Source organism: Bos grunniens, chromosome 24 (assembly GCF_055505025.1).
Source record: "Bos grunniens cultivar Pamir isolate PY7600 chromosome 24, Bosgru_T2T1.0, whole genome shotgun sequence".
NCBI classification, from domain to species: Eukaryota; Metazoa; Chordata; class Mammalia; order Artiodactyla; family Bovidae; genus Bos; species Bos grunniens.
This window is the reverse complement of record NC_141188.1, coordinates 23532813-23554670: the sequence shown is the minus strand read 5'-3', so window position 1 is coordinate 23554670 and position 21858 is coordinate 23532813. Positions and strand designations below refer to the sequence as shown.

At 41.2% G+C, this 21858-nt stretch overlaps 1 protein-coding gene and 1 non-coding gene across 9 annotated transcripts in view; one reads left to right on the top strand and one right to left on the bottom strand.

Moving 5' to 3' along the window:
- Window positions 1–21858, top strand: part of MAPRE2 (microtubule associated protein RP/EB family member 2) — a 187210-nt gene that overhangs the window by 109436 nt on the left and 55916 nt on the right. The gene's annotated exons all lie outside the window — the stretch shown is intronic.
- TRNAG-CCC (transfer RNA glycine (anticodon CCC)) lies at window positions 4659–4731 on the bottom strand. Its single transcript has one exon. It is a non-coding gene; the product is annotated as a tRNA-Gly (tRNA).

Genomic DNA, 21858 nt, shown 5'->3' with positions numbered 1-21858 from the left:
TGACCATTCTGAGTCCTTGATGGCTCCCGGAAAGGACTAGGCTGTACAGCAAGCAGCACTGCAGGATTTAGAGGGGTGGCTGTCAGCCATGCCCAGGACCTGTGCGCTTTGTGACCGTTTGGGGCTGCGGTCTGTGCCTATGAAATAAGTCGATCCCACCCCAGTGTTTCTCCCTCCTGTCCGCAGAGACTTCTGTCAGGAGGACAGGTTGCTGATGAAATCAGCTCAGAGTCTAAATTTAGTAGACCTCCTCTCGTTGAACCGAAACCAAGTAAGGATATTTTGTCGGTGTCTGGTAGCTCCAGAGCTTACTTAGCTTTATAAAATATCATTGCTTGCTACTTGCTTTCAGAAAGTTAAGTCATCTTGGATTGTGTTACTGTTGTTGCAGATGTCATTGTATTACAGTGGAATATTATTCATATTTGTGATGTATTACTTAGAGGTGGGGGTTTAGGGAGTTTGCCCATAGTTTTTCTCTGATTTTATTTGGCTGAAGATGGTTTTTAAAATCTATTTACTTGGTCTCAGCAAACTAACTACCTGGAGAGCAGGGGGACAAAAAGTGAGTTGAAAAATCAGGGGAAGGAGATTCAGAATAGGGTTTAGCTGCTGCAGTGGGTAATACACTCCCGTGTCTCCACTAATGTGCCACTTGAAAGGAGTTTATTTTTTGAGTAGCATATGGAAAATAATAGTATTTTTTCCTTCTAAATGTGTTTGTTTATATATATATTTGATCCTTTGTTACCAAAAATAAATCTAAATTGCTGTTTTTGTTGGGCTTTTCTGTTCACTGCATTCTGTAATGCTAAATACCATGGTGGGAAAAAGTGTGTATGCACTCACCTTCATTTATCCAGCTGCCCCATAAGTAGATGGAGGAGATATTTGTGTTTCTGTGTGTACATACATGCATGCATACATACGTATTGATATTGAAAGCAATCAGCCATCTCTTTGTCTCATTACTGTATTCAGTTCTGACAATCAATTTTTTTTCCAACACCTTTTTTTATAGTAGCTTTACAATGTGTGAGTTTCTGTTCTACAGCAGAATGCATCAGCCATGCATATACATGCATCCCCTCCCTTTTGGACTTCCTTTGCACTCAGGTCACCACAGTGCATTAAGCAGAGTTCCCTGGGCTATACAGTGTGACCTCATGGTGTGTGTGCGTGCATGCAGTTGCTCAGTCATGTCCAACTCTTTGTGACCCCATGGACTGTAGCCTGCCAGGCTCCTCTATCCATGGAATGCTCCAAGCAAGAATACTGGAGTGGGTCGCCATTTCCTACTCCAGGGGATCCTCCCGACCCAGAGATGGAACTCGCATCTCTTGTTCCTTCTGCACTGGCAGATGGATTCTTTACCACTGCACCACCTGAGAAGTCCTCATCAGTTCTCTCTTTTATGTATAGTACTGGGCTTCCCTGATCGCTCAGTTGGCAAAGAACCCACCTGTAATGCAGGAGACCCCGGTTCGATTCCTGGGTTGGGAAGATCCGCTAGAGAAGGGATAGGCTACCCACTCCGGTATTCCTGAGCCTCCCTTGTGGCTCAGCTGGTAAAGAATCCTCCTGCAATGTGGGAGACCTGGGTTCAATCCCTGGGTTGAGAAGACCCCCTGGAGAAGGGAAAGGCTACCCACTCCAGTATTCTGGCCTAGAGAATTTCATGAACTGTATAGTCCATGGGGTCACAAAGAGTAGGACACGACTGAGTGACTTTCACTTTCACTTTTATATACAGTATCAGTAGGGTATGTGTGTTAATCCCAGTCTCGCAGTTCCTTCCACTCCCCTCTCCCCCTTGGTATCCTTACATTTGTTCTTCACATCTGTCTCCATTTCTACAAGTAAGATCCTCACTGCCATTTTTCTAGATTCCACATATATGTTAATACACGGTATTTGTTTTTCTGTCTCTGAATTACTTCTCTCTGTATGACACTGTCTAGGTCCGCTCACGTCTCCACACATGACCCAGTTTCTTTTATTTGACACACACGTTGTGAGCCCTTCTTTGGTCTAGGCCCCGGGGACCTGGATTACTGAGACGGAGTTGTGGTCCGCTAAGAGCTCAGTACAGCAGGGCACTATCCTGAAAAAAACTAGAGAGCACGCACAGTCGTCCTGTTCTGGAAGAGCTTTGAGCCTGCTGAGGAAAGGTGGGACACAGTCTGTGGAGATGTGCCTTCCTTCAGGTTCTTTGGGAGGAAGTGGGTGCTGCCTGGATGCCTTAGAATGGCCAAACACCTCAGAAATCCTTCTTCTTGAGTCACATTGAGTGACCAGGACGTAGGATAATGTGTGTTTTATTAGGTCCAGCCCTTAAATACATGAAGGGTGTTGTTTCTCTAAGAGGAATGTAGAGTTTTTCCTGATGATGTCATATGAGTATGTGAAAGTTGTTTTTACTCTATTTCTTTGAAGAAACTGCATACATCTGGGATTTTCTCAGGAAACCGTGGAATTGTTCATTTCTTTGGGAGAAATGCAACAAATATTTTCAGTTCTGGGAAGCCAGTGATCACTGCTCAGATCTTTAACTAGAGAGGTGTCAGGCAGCTCTGTTAGTATTTTCCAGAGGGTCATAGGTACACGTATGTCCTCTTGGTTCTTGTCCCTTTCTACTGGAGTCCCTCCTTGGTAGAGATGATCATTATAAACCAGGGAAGGTAAAACAGGGCAGACAGGTCACCTGGGATGAAGGCTGGCAGTTTATATACTAACCAAAAAAACCAAGGAACATGTAAGCACTGTGAACTTAATATAGTGCCTTAACTGGAACAAAGCAAAGCGGTGACATGTTATTAGAAATTTCAGCTAATGATTGCCTTCCAGAATTTTCAATAACATCACAAAATTTAATAATTGTAGGAATTTGTATAAAGTAGTACCCTTAATTAAATCCTAGACTTTTATCTCTTAACTGTTTTCCCTTATCTGAGAAAATTCCCAGATGTCAATAGATGAGTACAGTCTTCTGGGTTCTTAGTAAGTGTATTGCTAATTTGCAAACTCTTTATCATGCAATCTCCCCTTGGGTTCAGATGTTTTTCTTTAATCTACTGTAGTTAAGATTCTGCTAGGTTTCACCTGCTCAGAAACCATGAATGGGTCCACAGGTGTGAGTCTAGAGATGAGAATTGTTGTACCATGGGCAGGTGATGAAGGGGATACCGATGAGAGTGCTTCAGTTGAGGAATGAACCTCCAAATCCCCAGCACTGACTTCATTAGCTTTAAGCCTGTAGCCCTCAGTATTGAGACACCAGAAATCTTGGTGAAGGCTGTGGGACTCAGTGCTAGAGCCCAAGGAGATGGTGAGTTTTGTGATTCATAACTGCGATTTCAGAAACCTTCAGAGCCCCTTCTCTGATTTTTGCCTTTGCTTTACGATAAGATGCTCAGCATAATGATATGTTTATTTTGAAATCATTCACCAAGATCTATAAAACAAGTATCTTAATGAAAAATATGTATGTTCTAACATATTGTAAGTTATGTTGATTTTTCCTAAAGATGGTAATTACTTATATGATGGGTGTAGTCTTTATGAAAGATTATTTCATATTTATATCGCTTTTTTTTTCCTTTCCCTTTTCTCCTCTTCAGTTTAGATCATCTAAAGACTTTAACAGGAAGAGTAGAAAATTGGGGGAAAATAGACATTTCCTTTTATAAATGAATTTGTGATTACTTAAGCACCTCATATGTTTATCTGGGGAAAGACTTAAGGACTGGAGAAGCCCTTGAATGTTTTTCAGTAGATAAACTTGAGGATCTTAGGAATGTGTTCATCTCCTTACTTTGCTAGGAGGAGGCCAAGGACCTCATTTTGTTCTTTGGTTCTTTGCCCTTTGAGTCTAAAACATGCATTTTGGAGATTCATATTTCATAGCTGAAACAACTCCATTCCATCCTATTCATTTTTATAGCTCCAATTATTTATAACCAGCCACATAATGCATGGTTTTATACGTTAGGGGCAAAATGATGTCATAAGGCCTCAACTTTTATGTATCATTCTTCAGCATTTTCATTGTGCTTTATATGTATTATCTGTTTTAATTCTTGTAACAACTGTGTGTAGAAGAACAATGGGACTTTTTTATTCCTGTTTTATATAAGAGGATAAAAGCCCAAAGAAGCTAAGTGTTTATGGCGGATGCTAGTTGGAACCTCCCTGGCTCACCAGCTTCCTCTCTTCTTGTTCATGTGTGCGGCCGCTATAGATGTGGGAGAGGGAGTGTGTGTGTGTGTGTGTGTGTGTGTCTGTAGATGTGGGAGAGGGGTGTGTGTGTGTGTGTGTGCGTGCATGCCCACGTTTCTGATTTTTTTTTTTTTACATATCCATTTATCAGATGCCCAATGAGCGGCTCTAGGAACAGAGTAGCTAGAAGTCCATATCCCCACCCTTGCAGTTACTCATTGAGAAAATGAGACACAGCTGGTATTCTGTGGGTTTTACACCGTGACCTGGCATCATTATCAAGAACTTTCTTAGCAAAGGTAGTGAGATGCTAGTAGAAACACAAGATTTTGCTCTCAATCTTAGAATTTTTTAAAAATGGGTTGGGTTTTTTGTTGTTGTTGTTGTTAATATTATTTATTTGGCTGCACCTGAGCTTAGTTGCGGCATATGGGATCTAGTTCCCTGCCCAGGGATTGAACCCGGGTCCCCTGCATTGGGAGTGCAGAGTCTTAGCCACTGGACCACCAGGGAAGTCCCTCAAACTCCTTTTTGCTCTGCCTGCTGAGAGTGGGTGGGGGAGGACGTGCCCCTTTCCCCTACCTGGTCTCCTTTCTTCTCTCCTCTTCTAAACTCTCTTGCCCTCTAAGCAAGGCTAGAGGGATCTGACATGTTGCCACCTGCTCTGATTCAGGTCTCTTGGGATAATCCCTGGTCAGTGGAGCGGTAACCAGAGTCATGGCTCCTTAGAGACACACACATGCACATTTGAAGCCCAGGCATGTAGCCCTTTCCTTATGTTGGACCCAGGCTTGTTTTAATAAACTTGGAGCTGTGAAGACACTTACTAATAACATCCTCAATTCCTCAGTGAGAAAAAGAACATCTTCTAGAATAATCTTGTTTTATATATACTGGGTCACTCAAGGAATCACTGTTTCCCATGCATTTCATTCTGTTCACCGAGCCTGTATCGCGGTAGCTGTGCTGGGCACCTCTTTCAGTCCTTCTCCAGCTCCTTTCTTATGAAAAGCTGATGTTTGCTTAGCCCTGTACAAAAGGGACATGCTGGTGCAACATTTAGGAATAGTTGTCTGAAACTGTGCCATTTGCCGAGATGTAGATAGACCTAGAGACTGTCATCCAGGGTGAAATAAGTCAGAGAAAAGCAAATGTATTAATGCATATATGCAGAATCTAGGAAAATAGATCACCCTGTTCACAAAGCAGAAATAGAGACACAGATGTAGAGAGCAAACATATGGATACCAAGGGGGGTGGGAGGGAGCAGGGAGATGAATTGGAAGATTGGGATTGACACATACACACCAATATGTATAAAATAGATAACTAATGAGAACCTCCACAGGGAACTCTCCTCTGTGCTCTGCGGTGACCTAATCGGAAAGGAAATCCAAAAAAGGGGGGATATATAAAAACATACAGCTGATTCACTTCAGTGTACAGCGGAAACTAACACAACTCTGTAAAGCAACTATACTCCACTAAAAATAAAGGAAAAAAAAAATAGTCATCTGTCCCCACCCAGTTCTAGCCTCCTTTCATATCTGTTTCCCAGTTCCAGCCGGGTTGCAGCCCCTAAACCTCTTCTATAAAGGAAATTCTAGAGCTGCCGGCAGTTTACAGTCACAGCGGACCCTGTGCCAGCATAGTAGAAAGATGAATTGGACCCCAGCCCCCATTTTAAAGAGCTGGTAGAGAGTTACCCAGCAGTCGGCTAAGAGAGATGGCTAATTAAAATGCAAGTCCAACTTACTACTTGGCTTTTGTAGCCATTGTAGTGAAACAGCTAATTCCGTACTGGGAATAGAAAAGCTCCATAGAGAAGACGATGCTTGGGCTAAACTTAACAAAAGAGGGATTTCTGCTCAAAGGTAAAATGTGGCAAAAGGATATTTTAGGCAGAAAATGTTTGGCGCCCCTGTCTCCTGCTCTCAGTCTTTCCCAGCATCAGGGTCTTTTCCAGTGAGTCGGCTCTTTGCATCAGGTGGCCAAAGTATTGGAGCCCCAGCATCAGCATCAGCCCTTTCAGTGAATATTCAGGGTATGTCAGCCTAGAAAAGCTTCTTGAGTCTTTGGCCAAAGAGCCATGTGGATTTAGTGGGTGATTAATAAATATTTCTGAAATGGAGTTTAATTGAAACGTTCAGGTTGAACATTTGAAAAGAGAAATTTGGGGGTTTTGAGTAAATGTACTATTGCTAATGCTGAAACTGAAGCTCCAATACTTTGACCACCAGATGTGAAGAGTCAACTCATTGGAAAAAAAAAAAAAAAAAGAGTCAAGTCATTGGAAAAGACCCTGATGCTGGGAAAGATTGAGGGCAGGAGAAGAAGGGGGTGACAGAGGATGAGATGGTTGGATGGCATCACCGACTTAATGGACAGGCATTTGCACAAACTCTGGAAGATGGTGAAGGACAGGGAAGCGTGACATGCTGCAGTCCATGGGATCACAAAGGGTCAGACATGACTTAGCGACAGAACAACCATGACTATTTAGCTATTTTTTGGTATTCTAACATATCGCTTCAGGTATTCCTAAAGTCAGCAGATTTTTAGTGAGCGCCTGTAGTGTGTCAGAAGGCAGGCTGGAATCTGGGGATACAGCCAGATACAAAAAGCAGTAGAGGGACTTACTTTCCGAGTGGTCCAGTGGTTGAGAATCTGCCTTGTAATGCCGGCGATGGGAGGTGGGTTCGATCCCTGGTCTGAGAACTAAGGTCCCATATGCTAAGGAGCGCTTAGGCCCATGCACTACAGCTTCTGAACATATGTGCCACAACTAGAGTGTCTGTGCATCACAATGAAAGATCCCCCATGATACAACTAAGTCTCGGTGCAACCGAAAAAAAAAAAAGGCAATACAGATGATACCTAGTAAGGACCCATTCCTTTACTACCAAAGTTCTGCTTGACACATTTGATTCCAGAGCATTTAAGTTCCTTTTTTCTCAGCTTTTCCTGAGTACAAAGCAAAGGTTAAGCAAGGTCCCTGGACAGAAGTGGTGGCCTTCCGGCCCTTGTCACCATTGAATGGCCTCACAACACGAATGGGCAGTCTGTGCTCTGAATATCTGAAGCAGTGGTAGACCATCCAGTTTCTCCACAGCTGAGATGATCAAGCCACGCATCTTCAAGTTCTACTGTTCTTCAAAGGAAAATATTTTTTCTAACCTAGTTTTTCCCTAAATTGTTTTTAAATTTACAGTTTATCAGCCACGTAGACACTATTAAAAAAAAAAAAGGAGTGTCAGAAGTCATCATCAAATGTTTGGGGATGTTGGGCATGTTAGAATGATATACCTGAAAACAGAAGAATTGCTTGGCAGCTCTTAAAATAAGCATCACTCCACAGATTGGGTCAGGAGTTCCTTCTTATCCGAGTAATAACCATCACTGCCTGCACAGATTGGTCAGGAGTTTGTTCTTATCCAAGAGTTTGGTCTTATTCTAGACCAAATTACTTAACAATAAGAAGCATATAAATGCAAAACTCGTGATGGTAAAATTTCCTACAGTTTCTCCTAGCATTCTCCAAAGGAAGACCACTTCTTCACTTTGATTTCTTTTAGATTATGTATTTGTTTGACAATTCATAGTATATATCAACTTTAAAATTACACTTAATTACAGTTAAGTGTAACATTTAAAAATTGAATGTTTTTAAAGAAAACTTCTTTCTTGCCTTTTTTGCTTTTTAAAATTAAATTTTATTCTTTCAGTTTCTTCTAGGATTGAATCTCAGAAGTAAATACTTGTACATTCCTCATACTAATTTGGGATCCTCATAATACTAGAATTGTGCTTAGAAAAGGGTTCAGTTCAGTTCAGTTCAGTCGCTCAGTAGTGTCCGACTCTTTGCAACCCCATGCACTGTAGCACACCAGGCCTCCCTGTCCATCACCAACTCCCAGAGTTCACCCGAACCCACATCCATCGACTCGGTGATGCCATCCAACCATCTCACCCTCTGTCGTCCCCTTATCCTGCCTTCAATCTTTCACAGCATCAGGGTCTTTTCCAGTGAGTCAGTTCTTTGCATCGTGTGGCCAAAGTATTGGAGTTTCAGTTTCAGCATCAGTCCTTCCAATGAACATTCAGGACTGATTTCCTTTAGGATGGACTGGTTGAATCTCTTTGCAGTCCGAGGGACTCTCAGGAGTCTTCTCCAACACCACAGTTCAAAAGCATCAATTCTTCGGTGCTCAGCTTTCTTTATAGTCCAACTCTTACATCCATACATGACCACTGGAAAAACCATAGCTTTGACTATATGGACCTTTGTCAGCAAAGTAATGTTTCTGCTTTTTAATATGCTGTCTAGGTTGGTCATAGCTTTTCTTCCAAGGAGCAAGCACCTTTTAATTTCATGGCTGCAGTCACCATCTGCAGTGATTTTGGAGCCCAAGAAAATAAAATCTGTCACTGTTTCCATTGTTTCCCCATCTATTTGCCATGAAGTGATGGGACCAGATGCCATAATCTTAGTTTTCTGAATGTTCAGTTTTAAGCTAACTTTGTTACTCTCCACTCTCACTTTCATCAAGAGGCTCTTTAGTTTTTCTTCGCTTTCTGCCATAAGGGTGGTGTCATCTGCATATCTGAGGTTATTGATATTTCTCCCGGCAATCTTGATTCCAGCTTGTGCTTCATCCAGCCCAGCATTTCTACTCTGCATATAAGTTAAATAAGCAGGGTGACACTATACAGCCTTCACGTACTCCTTTCCCAATTTGGAACCAGTCTCTTGTTCCATGTCCAGTTCTACGTGTTGCTTCTTGACCTGCATACAGATTTCTCAGGAGGCAGGTATGGTGGTCTGGTATTCCCATCTCTTTCAGATTTTTCCACAGTTTGTTGTGATCCACACAGTCAAAGGCTTTGGCGCAGTCAATAAAGCAGAAGTAGATCTTTTTTCTGGAATTCTCTTGCATTTTCTATGATCCAGCGGATATTGGCAATTTGATCTCTGGTTCCTCTGCCTAGAAAAGGATTAACCTGGGAAATATGCAGGAAGCAGTGTATTAGAGAAAAATACTGTCTTGTGTATCATGGTCTGCATGAATGTGACATGGAAGTTCCTCTGCAATTGCTGGAGGCTTCCTTTGGTACCACCTTGGCCTTTTGGGCTCTGGCTTCCAGGCCTCTTCTCAGGGAGCTGTGGGGAAGATTGTCATCTCTGGAAAGGAGGGGTGGTGTTGGTGTTGATGATGGTATTGGTGTTGGTGAGAGCTTGTGGACTGGATGAGGGGCGGGGGAGCAGTAGGGAATGAACCCGCAGCTGCACGCCTTGGAGCGGAGGTAAAATGGCTTTGATCTGGGAAGAACCTTGCAGGTCCCAGTCCCAGGGACAGTGACTTTAGCTGTTAAAAAGGCAACCTTTCTAACATTGATCCATAGTGAGTGGTCCCTAGTGTAGAAATGGACTGCGGGTTTGTGCTGGTCTGTTGACACCTACTAAAAGCCTCTTCATCAACTATGACAACCTGGAGGTCACACAGTGGCCTGCATATAGTCCTGTTGATAGAGCGATATGAGGAATAGTCTAATAGAAATTTCCTGAGAAATTGGGATGGTTTATAACCTTTAGGGATTAAAAAAAATTTATTGGAGTATAGTTGGTTTATGGTATTCTGTTGATTTCTGCTGTACAGCAGAGTGATTCAGTTATACATACATATATATATATATATATTATTTTTCGTATTCTTTTCCATTATGGCTTATCTCAGGATATTGAATATAGTTCTCTGTGCTGTAGTAGGCTCCACAGTCCCTTCCCCTTGGCAACCACAAATCTGTTCTCTGCGTCTGTGAGTCTGTTTCTGTTTCATAAATAAGTTCATTTCTGTCGTATTTTAGATTCCACAATAAGTGATATCCTATTTATCTTTTTGTCACTTAGTATGATAATCTCATTCTTTTTAAAATGTCTGGATAATATTCCATTGTGTGGATATTGTATATACCACATTTTCTTTATCCATTCATCTGTCGATGGACAGCTTTAGGTCATTTATCCTTACTCTCATTTGCCTCTAAAATAGATACATTCTTAAAATTGGAGCTTAAAAATGGCACAGTTTATGGGACTCTTCTCTGAAGAAACTTGTGCCTGGAAATATTGGTTCCCCCACTACCTACCAAATTAATTTAAGTTGCTGCTTTTAAAGCCTTAAATAGTCTGTCTGCAATCCATCTTCCCAGCATCTTCCCCCTTTACTTCCTTCCCTGTAGCCTGCATTTGCCCAAACTCAGCTTTCACCAGCTGTTGTAATTCCCTATTTTTGCTTGAAATGCCTCTCTGAGGACCATCCCCAATGCTACCTTCCAGCCTATTCATTCAGCAAAATATGTGTGTTCCCTGAGTACTATTAACCTCAACATTGGAAGTCAAGGTCCTTGAGGTCTAGAAATGACTGTGCAAGTTTGACTTGACTTTATCTGTTTGATAATACTGATTACTCTTTGGGGGAGTTTATTGAGCAGTTTATTCTCTTGGGCTCCAAAATCACTGTAGATGGTGACTACAGCCATGAAATTAGAAGATGCTTGCTCCTTTGAAGAAAAGCTATGACCAACCTAGGCAGCAGAGACATTATTACTTTGCCTACAGAGGTCTGTATAATCAAAGCTATGTTTTTTCCATTGGTCATGTATGGATGTGAGAGTTGGACCATAAAGAAGGCTGAGTACTGAAGAATTCACGCTTTTGAACTGTTGTGTTGGAGAAGGCTCTTGAGAGTCCCTTGGACTGCAAGGAGATCAAACCAGTCCATCCTAAAGGAAGTCAGTCCTGAATATTCTTTGGAGGGACTGATGCTGAGGGTAAAGCTCCAGTACTTTGGTCACTTCATGTGAAGAGCTGACTCATTGGAAAAGACCCCGATGCTGGGAAAGATTGAAGGCAGGAGGAAAAGGGGAAGACAGAGGACAAGATGGTTGGATGGCATCACTGACTCAATGGACATGAGTTTGAGTCAGCTCTGGGAGATGGTGAAGGATAGGGATGCCTGGCGTGCTGCAGTCCATAGGGTTGCAAAGAGTCAAACACAACTGAGTGACTGAACAACATCTATTGGACAAAAGTGTGATATTGGAGAAGACTCTTGAGAGTCCCTTGGACTGCAAGGGGATCCAACCAGTCCATTCTAAAGGAGATCAGCCCTGGGTGTTCACTGGAAGGATTGATGCTAAAGCTGAAACTCCAGTACTTTGGCCACCTCATGTGAAGAGTTGACTCATTGGAAAAGACTCTGATGCTGGGAGGGATTGGGGGCAGGAGGAGAAGGGGACGACAGGGGATGAGATGGCTGGATGGCATCACCGACTCAATGGACGTGAGTCTGAGTGAACTCTGGGAGTTGGTGATGGACAGGGAGGCCTGGCGTGCTGCGATTCATGGGGTCGCAAAGAGTCGGACATGACTGAGCGACTGAACTGAAGTCCTTTAATCCTTGTGTCTCTGCCATATAGTTTAACTCTTAGAGTTGTTTTGTACTTTTGCTAGAATTTCCATGTGTGTTTCTCTGGTCTCTCAAAACTAAATTTCTTGGTCCTTTAAGAGTAAAATCATTATCCTCAATAAGTATTTGTTGGTTTATTGATTTTTTTTCATTGATTAATAAATCGAGCGACATCCGTCTGTACCGCCTTCCAGATGGGCATTTCTTTATAACCACAAAAACTAGATAAGAAATCCAGCTTTTCAGATTCTTACCTCCTAAAGCTTTTCTTAATTTAAATCTTGCCTTTTGGACTTCTCTGGTGGGTAAGAATCCACCTGCCAGTGCACATGGACAGGTTTAATCCCTGGTCCAGGAAGAGTCCATATGCCATGGAACACCCAAGCCCCTGCATCACAACTACTGAGCCCGTGTTCCAGAGCCCATGAGCCGAAGCTCCTGAGCCCACGCACAACTATTGCTGCAGCTGCTGATGCCCCTGCTTCTGGAGCATGTGCTCTGCAACATGAGAAGCCACCGCCATGAAGCCTGTGCACCGCAACTAGAGAGTTAGCTCCCCACTCTCCACAACTAGAGAAAGACCCAGCACAGCCCCCAAAATAAATTAATTAAAATATTCTGTTTAAAAAAAAATCTTGCCCTTTTACATAGTCACTCATGTAATTTCAGTACTTAAAAAAAATTTTTTTTTGTCCATTAGAGGAGGTAATACAAACAAATGGGTGAAAATACATGAGTGCACAGTCATAGAGAAACTGTATCCTCTGATATTACAGCTTTACCAAGCTTTCTATTTTGATTACCCTGCTAAGAAAAGTGACCCCTTCAGAATGGGTTTCCCATGTATCTTTCTCCCTTGTTTTGCATTTGTAATAAAAGCTTTTCCTGCTGCCTCTCCTCCTCTGTCTGGAAAGCCAGAATTCTAACTTGAGCTCTATTCTCGGACTTCGGCCTCAGGGACGTCGCGCTGCCAGTTTCAGTATCTGGGAGCCAGTGACATTTTGTCCTGCCACCATCCTGCCTGCGCTCCGAGGGCCTCTCCCATTCCTGCATTCCTGATTCCCATGTAGAGGCCAGAGCTTATGGCACGAAGCTGCTTATGTCAGACAGCTTGTTTTGATAAAATTTGATGAGTGCATTACCCTAAAGGAAGTCACTGGTGTTAGAAACGAGAAGTGAAACCAAGCACCCAACTCGTCGTAAAAAGAAACCTTTCATACCAACGTGGTGATTCTTCACCTGCCGTTCCTTTCTTGTGTCAGTTGATTGAATCTTTGTCTGCATCGGTAGGCAGATTTGAAGTTTTGTGTTTTTCCCTAAGGCATTCGAATGCAAGATGCTGAGTTGCAGGGTAATTATGATTTCATTGAACAAAACAACTGGAAATGGTCCAGTTAGACTTTAGCGTTCTTTGCATCCAGTTTTCAACTCAGAGTTAATGTCTATGAAAATTATTTTCATGATTTTATTTTACCACTCTTAAAATACCAGCTCTTTTCTGAGTATTACATGTTTCTATCTGTCATAATCTAATTATTTCTCTAAAATATACTTTTAAATACAAATATTGGTACCTAAAGCTTAATCAAGGGCTATTTGGTGTGTAGATTTTTTGTGCTATGGTCAGTGGTTCATTCATGCTGACTCTTTGGGACCCCATGGACTGTAGCCTGCCAGGCTCCTCTGTCCGTGGGATTTTGCAGGCAAGAATACTGGAGTGGGTAGCCATTTCCTACTCCAGGGGATCTTCCCAACCCAGGGATTGAACTCCAGTCTCCTGAATGGGCAGGCGGATTCTTTACCACTAGCGCCACCTGGGAAGCCCAATGTAAATTTTTACTGTATTGAAATTTCCTACTGTAGGAAGAAAATAGTCTTCATTCTCCATGATTTTTTGATGAAGAACCACTTTTAAATCAACTCACTGCATTGATCTTGGGGGATTCCCTGGTGGCTCAGATGGTCAGTCTGCCTGTAACACAGAAGACCCAGGTTTGATCCCTGGGTTGGGAAGATCCCCTGGAGAAGGGAATAGCTATCCACTCCAGTATCCTTGCCCAGAGATTTCCATGGACAGAGGAACCTGATGGGCTGCAGTCCATGGGGAGGCAAAGAGTTCGACAAGACTGAGCAACTAAATACATACACACACATTGATCTAATATCTGATCGATTATCTCTATGAGAGTGTTGCTTTTAACATTGTTCTGTAAGTTTCTTAATAAAAATCTGATTTAAAGGCAACTTCACTTTTAAAGGGGCTCAAATGGTAAAGAATTCGCCTGCAATGCAGGAGACCCAGGTTTGATTCCTGGGTCAGCTACCCACTCCAGCATTCCTGACTGGAGAATCCCATGGTCAGAGGAACCTGGCAAGCTACCATCCATGGGGTCACAAAGAGTTGGACATGACTGAGCGACTAATACAACACTTACTTTGTAAAAAGTACTCCTGGTTTTTGAAGGCAGGTTGTGAACAGAGAGCTTTGGTATCTTTAAATGCAATTTGTTGCAGCTTATAAGATTCTTAAAAAGGTTTTATATCATAGGAATCAGTAAAACTTCAGGACATGTATCAGATGAAAGCCCAATGACATGGTTTGACAAGGATTTTTAATATATCTGATGATACTCTTAAAAATCCATCTGTTGGCATAATGATTGCTGGCTTATTTCTTTTTCTGTAAAAGAAAGATGAAAATATCCTTTGACAGCTTCCTGAGTGGGAGAAGGGCATGGATGGAGTGCTTTTAGCATCCAGTATAAGTCACAGAAGCCTTCTCCATCTATGTCTGCAAGAGTTGAAGTCTTCCTGCTGGTTCTAACTCCTTTTCCTCTTCAAGGAGTCAGTTTGAAAGCTATCTGTCTTTGAGACTCGTTTAAAATATGAATTAAAAGTGTCTGACATAACTCCAAGCAAAAGGAAGAAGCAGGAAGCTCTGTTGAGGACCCTGAGAATTCCAGGGAGCAAACTCAGTTGAAACCAAGTTTCTCAATTCCTGATCTCTGTGAATCTATGACTTGGGGCAGGTGAAGTAGACAGAGTCCTAAGTTCACTTTCGCAGAGTTTAATAGGACTGTGTAACTGAAGCTCTGAAGCTGCTGCTCATGCCAGGAATGCGAAAGACGCCTATGAAAACAGCACGGGGCTACTACCAATTTCAGCACATTTTTGTTGGATTAGAAAAATGCAGTTGAAGTTGGGAGCTTTAAATTCCTTTAAAACGTTCATGTTTCAAAGCATTGTGACATAGTTGCCATTAAAGTCTTCAAGCCTTGTGTTTGTGTAGGTAGCGTGGTTTCTGCTGATGTGGTGGAAATCTGTAACCCTGTGTTTTGAAGCCTCACTTTGCTCATTAGGAAGCCCCGATTTCCCAAAGGGAATACTGCCTCCAGCATGAGGTTTGGGCTTTGGTAACCGATGCAGTTCTGCGGTGAGATCAGTTCAAGAAAAGATGGGCTGAATGCAAAAACAGAGCGGGAATGATTTTGTGATTATTGTGTAAAAACAGTATTCTAATGGGAAAGATACGTAATAGTCAGCTGCAGAAGATGACAGAAAATATGATTCTGTTGCTGAGTGTATCGATATCAAGAGCTCAAAGAAGGGTACCTGGATGGGAAGGACATGAGTGGGTGCTCCTGGAAGCATCCTGCAGATGCAGCTACATACTCCTGTCTCCTATAGCAAAGGAGCAAAAGATGGCGATGGCTACAAGCAGGCACGCTGGCAAAAATCTTAGTCATAGGATGAAATACATTGTTGTCTCCTAATTAGCAGAAATATCAAGTGTCCCTTAAAAGACAAGTTGGTGATGGACTGCGAATTAGAGAATCATCTGATTTTAGGGCTTAGAGCTGTCCAGACCAGACATTTTGCAGCTAGGAATACTGTTGACTTAGAAGGGTGTGATGACATGTCACAGTCCATTCAAGATGATTGAGGCTTTGATCCAAGGGCCAGTAGTCTGGTTTTCTATCCTTCCCACCCCCTCCTCTGTCTTCACTGATAGTAATTTGAGTAAATAAGCTTTTTTAAAACATTGTATGATTTCTGTAATTAAAGGTATAATTGCACAGATGTGTCCATTAAATAGATGTCCTTTTTTTTGCTTCCGACCCTTCATCGGTACCAAGTAAGATTGTGGAAAGTGATAATTGAATACCTCAGTGACATAGGCTTTTCTATAGAAGGGTTCCCTGGCCTGGGAGAAAATCAGATGGGCAATTTGAGTAGCTGTTAATGGCCAAACCAAATATAGCTTGATGTCTTCTCCACAGATTGTGTCCCATTTCTGGGAAAATACTGTGAAATCTTGACAGCAGTAATGTATTATTTTTTTCAAAGACTATAGAAATTTATTTTAATTTTTGTTGGAGAATAGTTGACTTAAAATGTTGTGTTACAGATGTGCAGAAAAGTGAATAGTAATATATTATTGGGAGAGGCTATGCTTTATATATATATATATACAGACACACACACACACATATATACACTGTATATGTAAAATAAAGTTATTAGGAGTATGTATACTAAAATATAAAATCATGACTTTGGAGCAGATTAATGAGCTATGTGTCAAGCCCAATCCTCCAAGATTATGAGGAGCAAACAGCTGACACCCATCTTATCAGTCTGAAAGGTTTGTATGTTCTCTTTCCTTTATGACTCCTTATAAAATTATAATCTAGCAAGTTTTCTAAGCTCTCTTTGAACCTTTAAATTTTATAAATCTTAGAAGCAGCATAGAGAAGGAGAAAAAAAAAACTTTTTAATTGGAGTTCAGAACAAAGTGTAAATTCCTCTTGTGTTACTTTTGTTAGCAGAATGACTTTCTGAGCCTGTTCCCAAATCTGTAAAATAGGGTGAAGACAATTTAAAATACTTAACCTCCATGGGATTCAGAAGGTTTCTAATAGATAGGAAAGCTTTACAGATTTTACACAAATAGGTGTTTTCCTTTCGTCTATTTCTTGGCATAATACAACCCATAAACTTATTGAGTAATATTTCCTTTCTCTTCTGTTATCTGAAATTTTCCTTTTAAAAAAATGTCAGTTTATTCTGATATTCTGCTGGGGTCCTGGGATGGGATCTGGTAAAAAGGAGATCGTTTGTCTTCTCATGCTCTTCATGATTTCATAGACTTAAATCATACATCCTCAAGTCTTTTGAGTCTGAATATTCCTTCTTGAGTTCTGCCTTCATACCGTGCCCCAGCTGTTCATTTTGAATTCCTGTCCCACAATTTTTCAGCTCCATTATGTCACTTTTGATACATTGCAACTGAAATTATCCTCAGGGCTATAGGCGCAGGCATAGCATGATACTGTACAAAGGCAGAATATTTTCCTTTTTTCTGCTTATTTCCTGATTATTTCCAGAGTCTCATTGACCTTCATAAAACTGAAGTAGCACCTTGAGCCAATGGGCTTAGAGCATAGCCCATCATAATTGATGTCTTGGTAAGCACAACATCCTACAATTTGTACTGCTTTTACCTTGGTGTGAGAGCTAGTATTTAGCCTTTTAAAGCTTGTTTTTCACTTTTCTGAAGACTGATTTCCAGAGTAGCTCTTGTTTTGGTTAGGTTTCTTTTTGTCTTTAATATATTTATACCCTATCAATTCTTAAAAAAAACAGATGGCAACTCTTTCAGTAATGCCTCTTACCTGGGACTTTGGTAACATTAGAATTTTATTGTTTACCAGCCCTTGTTGTGGTTCAGCTGTCACAACCCGTAAAGCTTCATTCATTAACCAGGTGTTTATTGACGCTCACATTGTGCGAGTTACCGCATTAAAGGCTTGGATACAGAGGGGACCCAGCCAGATTAATGTGCAGACTCTCTTAACCTGCATTCCACAAACCAACATATGAGTTAACCATAAAATACCAGACCTAAAACTAAATGAGGTGGTCGAGTAACTCAGGGGTCACTTCACATGGTATGGTCAGGGACGGCCTCTGAGGAGGTGAGCTCTAAGCCTTGCCATGATTAGCAAGAACGTGGAGTACAAGGAAGCCACTGTGAAAGGAGCTTCCAGGGAGCAGTAGACAGAGGCCTGGTCACTGGCAGTGTGGGTCAGGGAAGGAGTTTGGATTTTGTAATGGTTTCACAGGAACCACTGGTGTATCCTTAACAAGGGGCGGTACATGAGTCGTGGCAACCTTGGCATAATTTGATGAAAGTGGGATCTGTGTAAAATGTAGGCCACATTATTGTGAAATGAATGAAATGACCCACAAATCTCTACACCTGTCAATGAGGTGAGCAATATCCTAAATTGTGGCTGGCTAGACTTTGAGGACAATGGCAGTGATTTTCAAGTTGTTGAATTTTCAAGTTAGTTGGTACCTGTTTTGTCTAATTAAGGAACAAAATACAGACTTTCAAGATGGAGGTACTGGTCACCAGAGCCCAATACTATTCAGAGGTTGAGCTGGATGAAGAAAAAAGGTGACTGTTAGACTCAGTAACAGAGACGCTATTGATGATAACCTTGTAACCTCAATAGTAAGATTGGAAGACAATTGAATTGGTTTGAGTGGTAGAGTAAACATTGAAAATAGAGACAATTTTGTCAAGCTTTGCTGTGTATAGGGGGAAATAAATAGCATAGTAGCTAAAAAGTTGGGGCTTCCCTGGTGGCTCAGTGGTAAAGAATCTGCCTGCAATGCTGGAGACACAGGTTTGATCCCTGGGTGGGGAAGATGCCATGGAGATGGACATGGCAATACAGTTCAGTATTCTTGCCTGGGAAATCCCATGGACAGAGGAGCTTGGCAAGCTGCAGTTCATGGGATTGCAAAAGAGTTGGACACAGATTAGGGACTAAACAACAACAAACTAACAGATTATATGGAGTTAAGGAGGTTTTTAAAATCGTATTTTGTCAAAATCGTATGACACCAGAGCATGTTTGCATACATTAAGAATAGTCAGGGGACTTTGCTGGTGTTCTAGTGGTGCACCCAGCCCAGGTGCCTCAGGGCCAAAAAATCAGCACATTCAACAGAAGCAATATTGTAACAAATTCAATAAAGACATAGCTCAGTTGGTAAAGAATCTCCTGGCAATGCAGGAGACCTGGGTTCGACCCCTGGGTCAGGAAGATGCACTGGAGGAGGGAATGGCAACCCAATCCAGTATTCTTGCCTGGAGAATCCCATGGACAGAGGAGCCTGGTAGGCTACAGTCCATGGGGTCACAAGAGTTGGACATGACTTTAAAATGGTCCCCATCAAAAAAAAAAAAAAAACACCAAGACCATATGGAGAGAAATTGACGTTGCAGGAGAGTGAGGAAAGTTGCAATAGTGACATCCATGAGAAGGTGAGGGGAGATGGGATCCAGAGCACAGATGGAGGGGTGACCTTTGATGGGAATCGGAACAGGACAGCCTTGTTTAGGTTATGCCTGAGCCTGGTTTCCTGCCCCACAAGAACCACTGATGATCTTCTTAGTAGCAACAGTTAATGTCAAGGTATCCTTTTCATGATGTCTCTCTTAAGCACTAGAGATTTGAGGAATGGAAGCTGAACTATCCAAATGGACATACCCAGAGGCAGTAGCAACAATTCTTTAGTAACATTTTCAAAGTCAGTAAGATATTTTTAAAAAATTCTCAGGGCCTCTTTTGACTCTAGAAAATGACATACAATATTATACCTAAATGATCATATAACATAACTTACTGCAAATGCTAATGTAACCCACCCTTTAATTCATTGTTTGTTGAAGGAATTAGCTTCTTTGCTGTTTACATGAAATGAGTAGGGAAGGTGTGAAAAGCCCAGGACATACTGGTAGCTGATGTGCAATAAGGATTCTGCTGCTGCTGCTAAGTCATTTCAGTCGTGTCCGACTCTGTGCGACCCCCATAGACGCCAGCCCACCAGGCTCCGCCGTACCTGGGATTCTCCAGGCAAGAACACTGCAGTGGGTTGCCATTTCCTTCTCCAATGCATGAAAGTGAAAAATGAAAGTGAAGTTGCACAGTCGCGCCCGACTCTTCTCGACCCCATGGACTGCAGCCTACCAGGCTTCTCTGCCCATGGGATTTTCCAGGCAAGAGTACTGGAGTGAGTTGCCATTGCCTTCTCCAATACGATTCTAACCAGATCATTTTTTTTTTTTTAACTTTAGTTCTCAAGCTTTTAGACCCTCAAAAATGTGGACGGTTTCCCATAGTTATAAGTTATTTCTTTAAACTTAAAAGAACCATAAGAAAAGAAGACAAAACCACACAAAAAATGTTACTCAGCCATTAAAAAGAATGCATTTGAGTCAGTTCTAATGAGGTGGATGAAACTGGAGCCTATTATACAGAGTGAAGTAAGCCAGAAAGAAAAATACCAACACAGTATAGTAATGCGTATATATGGAATTTAGAAAGATGGTAACAATAACCCTGTATATGAGACAGCAAAAGAGACACTGATGTATAGAACAGTCTTTTGGACTCTGTGGGAGAGGGAGAGGGTGCGATGATTTGGGAGAATGGCATTGAAACATGTATAATATCATATATGAAACGAGTCACCAGTCCAGGTTCGATACACGATACTGGATGCTTGCGGCTGGTGCACTGGGACGACCCAGAGGGATGATATGGGGGGTGGGGAGGGGGGTTCAGAATGGGGAACACATGTATACCTGTGGCGGATTTATTTCGATATATGGCAAAACCAATACAATATTGTAAAGTTAAAAAATAAAATAAAATTAAATTAAAAAAAAAAAAAGAGTTTGTGAATCTAAGCCAGCAGTGTAATGAAAATTTTGTGAACACCACGAAGTAGGACTTAGTTCAAGGAACGCGAAGATGATTTAACATTAGGAAATCAGTGACGACGATTGAAGAAATTTAATGTTAATTAAAGGAGGAAAACATTTTTGTTATCTCCATGGTAGTTGAAAAGGTAGTGGGTATATATTCTTTGTATACTTGATGTATATATACATATATACATGGTACAACAAATGCATCATTTTATGCATTGATTTCTCCCAATAAAACCAGAGAACTAACTGAAAATTTATTAGAACTCATGAATAATAACTATAGCAGTAAAAGTAAATGTTTAAAACCAGTAATTTACAATCTAGATAAAATGGACAAATAACCTAAAAAGACATAAACTACTAAAACTTAAAAAAAGACATTGTGAATAGTCCTATGTAACAAGAGATTACATTTGCAATTAAAAAAGAAATAATTTCCACAAAGAAAAACCCAGACCCAAATAACTTAACATTGAATTCTACCAACATTTAAAGAAAATCTAACACCAATCCTTTAAAAACTCTTCCAAAAAATAAAAGAGAGGGAATGCTTTACAGTTCATTCTCTGAGATCAGTATCACCCTGATATCAAAACCAAAAAAAAAAAAAAATCACACAAAAACTATAGATCAGTATCTCCTACGAATATAGACACAAAAATCCTCAACAAATACTAGCAGAATAAATCCAGCAACATACAAAAAGGATTATATACTAGGATCAAGTGGGGTTAATGCAAGGTTGTCTTAGCATATGAAAAGCAATGTTGTACTCAGTATTAATAAAGGACAAAGGCCACGTGATAGTCTCAGTGAATATTAAAAAAGGAATTTGACAAAATTTAATACCCTTTAAAACCACTAAAACTAGGAATAGAAAGGAACTTTTCAATCTGATAATGTCATCTATGAAAAACCCATGCTTATTATCATATTGGGCTTCCCAGGTGGTGTTCGTGGTTAAGAACCTGCCTGCCAATGCAGGAGACATAAGAGGTGCAAGTTCAATCCCTGGGTCAGGAAGATCCCCTGGAGGAGGGCATGGCAACCCACTCCAGGATTCTTGCCTGGAAAATCCCATGGGCAGAGGAGCCTGGTGGGCTACAGCCCATAGGGTTGCAAAGATTATCATACTTAGAATGAATAACTAGATGCTTCTCCCACAAAGACCAAGAATAAGACAGGAGGCCCACTCTTAGCACTTTTATTCAACATTTTTTAGAGGTTCCAGCCAGGCCAGTTGGGAAAGAAAAAGAAATGAGGTATTCAGCTTGGAAAGAAAGAAGTAAAACTAGTCATGATCTTGTATGTAGAAAATCCTAAGGGACCAACAAAAAGCTATTAAAACTAATAAGCAGGATTGAAGGATACAAGATCAGT